Genomic DNA, 8,955 nt, shown 5'->3' with positions numbered 1-8,955 from the left:
TTGACTTTTTACAATAATAAACTAATACAATATTAGTTCTTCTGTGATTGACTTATTTCACTCAGCATCATGTCCTTTAAGTTCATCCATGTTATGTGGTGTTTTGCAGACTCTACCTTATTCTTTAGTGTTGCTTAGTATTCCATTGTGTGTATATCCCATAGTTTAGTTATCCATTCTTCTGTTGATAGGCACCTAGGTTGTTTCCATCTTTTTGCTAATAGTAACCTTATTTATTCTTATATTGAAATTTTTCCTCTGTAATAAAACAATTTCCACTTTACTGTTTTCCACCTAAAATAATAAACATTTCATATATATTTCAGAAATAATTGAAATAACAATAATGGATTTTTCTTACTCATTTTCATGTAAATTTATAAAGTGTTTTGAGTAGTAATAGACCATATATTTACTTCATATCAGAAAAATTTAGACATCCCTTCTGATCTACCAAGAGGGCAAGTGAATGAAAATAATCATAATATGTTGCTGTTAGGTGCCATTGAGTCAGCTCCAACTCATAACAAGTCTATGCACAACAGAAAAAACCACTGCTGGGTCCAGAGCCAGCCTCACAATCCTTGCTATGCCTGAGCTCATTGTTGCAGCCACTGTGTCATTCCATCTTGTTGAGGGCCTTTCTCTTTTTTGATGACCCTCCATTTTACCAACCATGATATCCTTCCCCAGGGAATGGTCCCTTCTGACAATGACCAAAGTAGTTGAAAGTCTGACCAATCTCACTTCCAAGGAACATTCTGGCTATACTTCTTCCAGGGCAGATTTGTTAGTTTTTCTGGTAGTCCATGATACCATCAGTATTGTTCGCTAACACCACAACTCAGAAGCATCAACTCTTCTTAAACCAAAAAACCAAATGCACTGCCATCAAGTTGTATCCGACTCATAGAGACCCCTCCTTGGGTTTCTGAGGCAGTATCACTACGGAAGTAGATTGTCCAACCTTTCTTCTGAGGAGTGGCTGCTGGATTTGAACCACCAGCCTTCTGGTTAGCAGTCAAATGCCTTAGGCAGTACACCACCAGAGCTCCCTGAACTCTTCTTAGGTCTTCTTTATTCATTGCCCAGCTTTCACATGCATATGAGATGATTGAAAATACCATGGCTTGGGTTAGGTGCACCTTAGTCTTCAAGGAGACATCTTTGCTCTTCATTACTTGAAAGAGGTCTTGTGCTGCAGATTTAGCCAGTGTAATACATTGTCTGATTTCTTGATTGCTGCTTCCAGTGGCATTGATTGTGGAACCAAGTGATATTAAATCTTTGATAATTTCAATATTTTCTCCATTTTTTGTGATGCTGCTTATTGGTCCAGTTGTGATGATTTTTGTTTTCTTTATGTTGATGTGTAATCCATATTGCAAAATGTAATCTTTAATCTTCATCAGTAAGTACTTCAAGTCATCCTCACTTTTAGCAAGCAAGGTTGTGTCATCTGCACATTGCAGGTTGTTAATGAGTCTTCCTCCAATCCTGATGCCACATTCTTTTTCATATAGTCCAGCTTCTTGGATTATTTGCTCAGTATAGTGATTGAATAAGTGTGGTGAAAGGATGCAACCCTGACACACTCCCTTCCTGATTTTAAACCATGCAGTATCATACTATATAATACCACAAATATCCAGAAGTCTTAAAATATTGCTATCTTTATATAAAAGCAAGTGATTTCTGGAAAAACTAGAGCTATTTCTAATTATATGCAAGTGTATAAGGGCAATATGAGTACTATGAAACTACCTAATTACACCATTTGAACAGTGTGAGTTTCCACAATGCATTCACCTCCATGTTGCTACTGTTAGGTCTTCCAGTATTACTTAAACTTAGTCTGCTTTTGTCATGAAAAGTAATTTTCTCTTTCCAACTGTTGTTTTACAGATATTTCATAATGATTCTTGAGATATTACATTGCAACTCAACAGTAGCAGAACATTTTCTTCAGTACAAACTTGAACTCTATATTGTAAAATTTCAGTTTCTGAATTTATAACAAATAAGAAATAAATTGTATTTTTAATTTTTTGCAATTATGTTTGATGCCATTTAGAAGAATTGAGCCAGTTCTCTGAGAACTAGTAAATCTCAGGGTTCTCTTTGACCTTTAGGGGTATATAAAATGTATTTTTTTAAGAACTGAAAATTATACTTGACATCTAATTGCCTAAAGATATATACTTTCTGAATATGTAGAATTTAAAAAAAATATTTTCAATGTGACTTCTTTTTGAGAAATATTGAAGAAAGATAAAAAAAATTAACTCCATATTAAAGTATGAAAAATTTTGCTTTAATAACCAAAATAGGGAATATTCCAAATTCAACTAAATATATTGATTGCACACTAAGCAAGATACAATGGGATTGGAACTTGAGTGGCCTCCATTATGAATGGCAAGAAAAGATAATCAGGAGGCATAATTCGTAAGACCCATGGGTGGATTGAATATGGAGAAAATGAAGGGAGGGAGAAGCAATAGTTTAGGCTTCAGGTGAGTTAAACTTTTTTAGCTTGACAATGAATGCTTTTACCGGTAGAGATATCCCCCAACCTGGGAAAAAGGGTGAGAAATTAACAAAGTTCTTTTTTGATTAATTGATCCTGAAAGAGGAGCTGTAGTAAATATAATTTTGTGTTTTCCACTCCACTGATTTGCTTTTATTTTAAAGTGCCCGATTATCAATAGAGTAAGATTTAAATATTCTGAAGAAATACTCTTTAAATGGCTGTTGAAATTGTCCTATAATTGCTGAAGTCAACTGGTTGAGAATTGGGCCAAGTATCTAATTTTGACAAGCAAAGAAATCATATTTCTTTGAGTTCAACAATGACTATTGAGAACCTACTGTGTATCAGGTAATGTGCCAAGAGCTGGGGAAATAGCAGGAAACAACACAACAGACCAATTTCTGCTTTCATAATTTTATTGTCTACTGAAGGAATATAAATGATGAGTAGCCAGCAATGAAGATAAGTTATTAATAAGTGCTATGAGGAAAAAAACGGGAGCTCTGGTGGTGTAGTTCCTAAGGCATTTGACTGCTAACCAGAAGGCTGGCGGTTCAAACCCACCAGCCACTCCTCGGAAGGAAGGTTGGGCAATCTACTTCCATAGTGATATTGCCTCAGAAACCCAAGGAGACATCCCTATGAGTCAGGTCCACTTGATGGCAGTGTGTTGTGTTTATTTATGAAGAAAATAAAACATCATAAGGAGACAATGACTGGGTTGGGGAAGACAAATTTGACATTACCCCTCTTTGTAGAGTTGGTATGTGACCTGAGCCTTGTGAGATGAAAAGGAGCTGTGTGGAGAACTATGGGAAAATTTGTGAGACAGTGGTCCTTCAGATTTTCCACACAGGAGCAGCAATCTGCTTGAAAGAAGTGTGAGGGAACTTGTTTTGAAGTGACATTTGTATTGAAAACCCACTCTGTTTACTTACCAAAAAAAAAAAAAAAAACACTGAAGCCACTTATAGTGACCTCTTCTGGGTTTCCAATACTATAAATGTTTATGGAAACAGATTGCTTCATCTTTCTTTCATGGAGTGGCTGATGGATTCGAACCACTGATGTTTTGGTTCTCAGACAAATACTTTAACCACTATACCACCAGAGCTCTTTCTGTTTGTTTACAGTGCATATTTATTTGAGGTTAGAGGAGCTGAAAATAACAGGTGGCTGAATGCACTCTCTTCCCACCCACCAAATCACACTTTGTACTACTAGCAATTCCAAGTGGAGGAAATAGCAAAAGTAGCCTAAAGAAGAGACAGGAACTGATTTGATTCACCCAAGGGGTAGGCAGAAGGTCAGTAGGACTAGAACACAGTGAAGAAAAGAAAAGAGACATATGAGAAAAGAACTAAGAGATGAATTCAGAGAGATAGAAAGAGAAAGAGATAGGAATTCCTATACCTCCAGGACTGTTATAGTAAGGAGACTGGGGACTTAATCAAGGAAATGATGGGGGAATTATTTCTGTTTTATATATTAAATTGATAAGTGGTTGTCTGGTGCAATACTGTTAGTAGTAGTTACTGATAAAAAGCAATAGAAAGGAAGGAATAATTAAAGAGGTACAATAATTGTAGGTACAATTTCAGTTCTATGTAACATACTCACCTTCCTTAGGCTACATCTCAGAGATCACTTATACTTGTTCATCATGAGATGTTATGTTCTGTTGTACATAGGGTCATTACAAATTGGAACTGACTCAATGGCACCAGACAACAACAAAATGGTTCAGTGTGTATAGGGGTGTGATTGCAATGAAGTCTGTACCATTCTAAAGTCAGCCTTACCTACCGCAGAAGGTTGATAGCAAAAGAAATTGATGTACATTGACAGCAAGGGTATGCTTTCACTTATGCCTTTCAATCAACAACTTGCATGACTTTAGGTAATCTCTTATGCCTCAATTTACTTATTTGTAAGGAAGATGGGGCAATCTACTTCCTTAGTGATACTGCCTCAGAAACCCAAGGAAGGGTCACTATGAGTCCGATCCAACTCGACAGCACATGACAACAACAACAACAAAATGGATACAATAATGGTCTTGTGAACATTACATTACTAAAAGTATATACATATGTATGTACATAATATGTAAGCATGCATATACATATGTGTCTATAGGGAAAAAGATCTCATATGTGACTACTTAATAAAGATTAGTTATTTTTATTGACTCAGATTTTGGGTTAATATTTCTATTTTCCTTTGAATAGGCATTTTCAGCACAAGTAAAATTAGCTAATTTTTTTTAAAATAGCTAAATTGTTATGTCTTTTTAAAGAATGAGACAAAGACGAATTTGGAAGTTATGAGGAAATTCCAAAAATTAACTTCCAAAATTGGGCAGGTAAATTAGCCGAGGTTGCAATATGTATGTCTTATGTGGCTCTGATTTCTCTAATGAGTAAAATGCCTCTACTTTGAACCATGATACCATTTCTAGTGTTCTACTGCAGGAAAGAAAATATCATGTATTTTTTGTATATGAGGACCAAAAATAAATTTAGAATACTAAAATAAATCACCCTGCTTTTTATTTAACAATGCACTGATCTTTAAGATATTTCCTATTTCCCCCTTTTTAAAATAGAGAAAAAATATGCTACATGGCCCTATGAACAATAATGAACCTTCAATCACACTTTTTACTGTGATTATTCGTCAGATAATCAGACAAAATGGTTTATGAACAGTGGCACTTGCATTACCTAGTTTAATGAAATAACATTTACAGCAACAGGATGTGTAAACAATGCTGTGAGATTACCACTGATTGTAAAAGCAAATTCAAAATTATATATTTTTTAAACAACAACAAACTAACAGAAAAGTGGAAAATAACAACGCAAGACCCCTTTTTATTTTTCCTGAACCACTGGTAAATTGACCCTCTTAACTTCAGAACACTTTGGTGGCTATTTCCTACAAAGACATTCTCCTACACCTGCAATGCAACCATTGATACCAGAAAATTACCACAGATACATCACTACCATTTAATTCTCAGACCTCATTCAAAGTTCACCAGTTGTCCTACTAATGTTCTTTATAGCAAAAGGATCCACATGATGCATTTACAGATAAGAAAGAAATTAAACTTGATGGAAATTTAATAGATTAATGGATACATCTTACATGTTAATGGATACGTTAACACACATACATTGGGAACACACTTTATGTATTTAGTTGTCATGTCCCTTTAGTCTCCTTTGGCAGGAAGAATCTTTCTTCAGTCTTTGACTATCATGACCTTGACACTTTTGAAATTTTAAAGCCAGCTATTTTGTAACATTTTAATTTGGGTTTGTCTGAAGTTTTCTCATGGTTAGACACGTGTTTTGCACCTTCCCCAAGATTATCACGAAAGTGATGCTATGCTCTTCTTTTTGCAGCCTATGGGGGGTGGGTCACACAATTTTGATTATTTCCATTACTAAAGGTGCTAGCTTTGATCACTAAATCTAGGTGATGTCTGCATGACTTCTCCACTGTAAAATTACTTTTCTCTTTGTAGTTAATACGTATCTGTGGGGTGTTAATTTGGAACTATATAATTATCCCATTCCTTATCAATCTTTAAATTTATTCTTTATTTACAGCTGAATGAACTTTGGCTTCTTATGTTATTCCATAGGTTAAAATTCATTATTACCATTATTTATTTTGATCTCCTTATTTCCCTTGATTTAATGGCCGAGTTCATTGGGTAGGTTCATTCCTGCCTGGACATTTTCTCAAAGTACATATGGAGATAAGTTTCTTCAAAGGTACACACCACAGTAAGGTCAGATCAGGGTTAAAGTTTACATTTGAACAGCAGAAAACGTGTACTTCCCAAGTCAGTTTTACCATAACAATTCTATTACCTTAGAAGGGAATGTTTTCCCCTCCAATAATGAAAAATAACTTTCATTTATTCCATGCTCTATTATTTTATCTTTAGGGAGCAGACACTTTAAATTGCATACTTGTAAAGTTCCTGAAAGAAGCCTTTCAGAAATCCATCATTAGTCCTCTGTCTTCGCATGACGAGATCCTCCCTCAATGTTCTTTGCTACAGACTCAGGAGGCACCCTGAGAAAAGCATTAAGATTTATTTAAAAGAATTTTGAAAGCAATTTCTGACCTCTAAACTCAATCGGGAGCACTGGTGGTGTAGTGGTTAAGTGCTTGGCTGCTAATTGAAAGGTTGGTAGTTAGAAAACACCAGCTGTGCAGGAGAAAGATGTGGCAGTCAGCTTCTGTAAAGATTAGTCTTGGAAACCCTATGGGAAATTTTACTCTGTCCAGGTGTGGGCTCTGGTGGAGTAGTGCCTAAGGCATCTGACTGCTAATCAGAAGACTGGTGGTTCAAATCCACCAGCCACTCCTTGGAAGGCAGGTTGGGCAATCTACTTCTGTAGTGATACTGCCTTGGAAACCCAAAGAGGGGTCACTGTGAGTCTGGTCCGACTCAAGGGCAGTGTGTTTATTTATATATTAGAGTTTAAATTCTGAAGTACACAGCTTGTGGAAGGCTGAGGTCTACGGTGGGAGCCCTAACTCTATTTTGAGTCTTGACATAAGTTCAGAAGTCATTTGGGTTGTTTCTGACCTTTACCCAACATTGTGGCTATGCATTGACAAATTATAGGACAAACCTAGGGAGGGGCAGTTTGCCCTCAGGGAAACTGTTGTTGCAAGTACATTACAATCACACAAAGAACTAGGGAACTTGCCTGGGTGTGTTTTTATCTAATTTAAATTAAGGTTGGGGTCCTGGTATTATCTTGTAGCCACCATGGTGGTTAAGCTTCCAGCCCCATGGTCATGAGTCATAGTTGTACCACCACCTAGCCAGGTAGTCAAGCACCAGAACCAATCCTATAACCTTTTGTTTCTGTCCCAATCACAGCCTTTTCCCAGCTTCCGTAGTCCTGCCTGCAACAGTGATGACTCGATCTGCTGTCAATCATGATTTTGTGCTGATGATTCTCTTTGTTTTCGATCATATATAATTAGCCTTATGGCCGTGGTGACTCAGTGGACTCTATTCAGCTTTCCGTACTATGTACATACTGATCGTTCCCCTCATCCTGGATGATTATCTTTGTCCTGTCTAAGGCTTAAAAATGCTATTGAACACATTTGAATCTGGGGTCTTTTTCCCCCCTATTACAGATGTAAGTAAATAAATGAATAAATTTAAAGACTGATGAGGAATGGGATAATTACACAGCTCCAAAGTACCACCTCACAAATGTATATTAATTACAAAGGGAAGAGTAATTTTACGGTCAAGAAGTCATACAGACACCACTTAGATGTAGTGATCAAAGCCAGCACCTTTAGTAATGGAACTAATCACAATTGTGTGCCCCCTGGTCCCATAAGCTGCAAAAAGAAGATCCTAGCATCACTTTCGTGATAATCCTGGGGAAGATGCACAACAGGTGTCTAATCATGAGAAACCATCAGATAAACCCAAATTAAGAAAATGGCACAAAATACTGGCCTTTAAATTTCAAAAGTGTAATGTCACGATAGTCAGGCTGAAGAGAGATTCTTTCAGCACAGTGCCTAAGGCATTTGGCAGTTCAAGCCCATCAGCCACTCTGCAGAAGAAGACTGGCCAATCCACTTCTGTAAAACATTTACCTCCTTGGAAACCCAACGGGGGTTGCTATAAGTAGGAATAGACTCAATGGCAGTGGGAAGGAGACTAAAAGGCCATGACAACTAAATACATCATGTGTGCTCCCAATGTATGTGTGTTACTATATAGATATATCCATTTATCTATTACATTTTCATCAAGCTTAATTTCTTTCTTATCTGTAAATTCATCATGTGGATCCTTTTGCTATAAAGGACATTAGTAGGACAACTGGTGAAATTTGAGTGAGGTCTGAGGATTAAATGGTAGTGATGTATCTGTGGTAATTTTCTGGTATCAGTGGTTGCATTGCAGTTGTAGAAGAATATCTTTCTTTGTAGGAAATAGCCACCAAAGTGTTCTGAAGTTAAGAGGGTCAATTTACCAGTGGTTCAGGAAAAAGAAAAAGAGTTATTGCTGTTAGAGCTCCGTTGGCACTCAACGACCACGCCACACACCAGGGTACCCAATAGGAGATTTTATTAAAGAGGCGAAAGGGTGCCTGCACTGAGGAAGGACAGAAGAAGAAGAGGAGGAAGAAGAAGAGGAAGAAGAGAAGAAGAAAGAAAGGAAGACTAGAAGAAGAGAAGAAGAGAGAGAGGAAGAAGAGGAAGCAGAAAAGCAGGAAGAGGGTGGTCTTATATAGACCTGGGGTTAGGAGGTTGTACATCAGAGCTGGGGGAAGAGGCCTTAACCTATCAGAGGCTATGTTGCCTTTTAAAATTCGCGCCTTGCAGGAAGCTCAGTTTCTACTTCCTTTAACTGA

The sequence above is a fragment of the Orycteropus afer genome, unplaced genomic scaffold, assembly GCF_000298275.1.
Source record: "Orycteropus afer afer isolate SDZICR_OR568_19922 unplaced genomic scaffold, OryAfe1.0 scaffold00066, whole genome shotgun sequence".
In the NCBI taxonomy this organism is placed as follows: Eukaryota; Metazoa; Chordata; class Mammalia; order Tubulidentata; family Orycteropodidae; genus Orycteropus; species Orycteropus afer.
The sequence above is the reverse complement of the archived record's forward strand: the minus strand, read 5'-3'. Positions refer to the sequence as shown.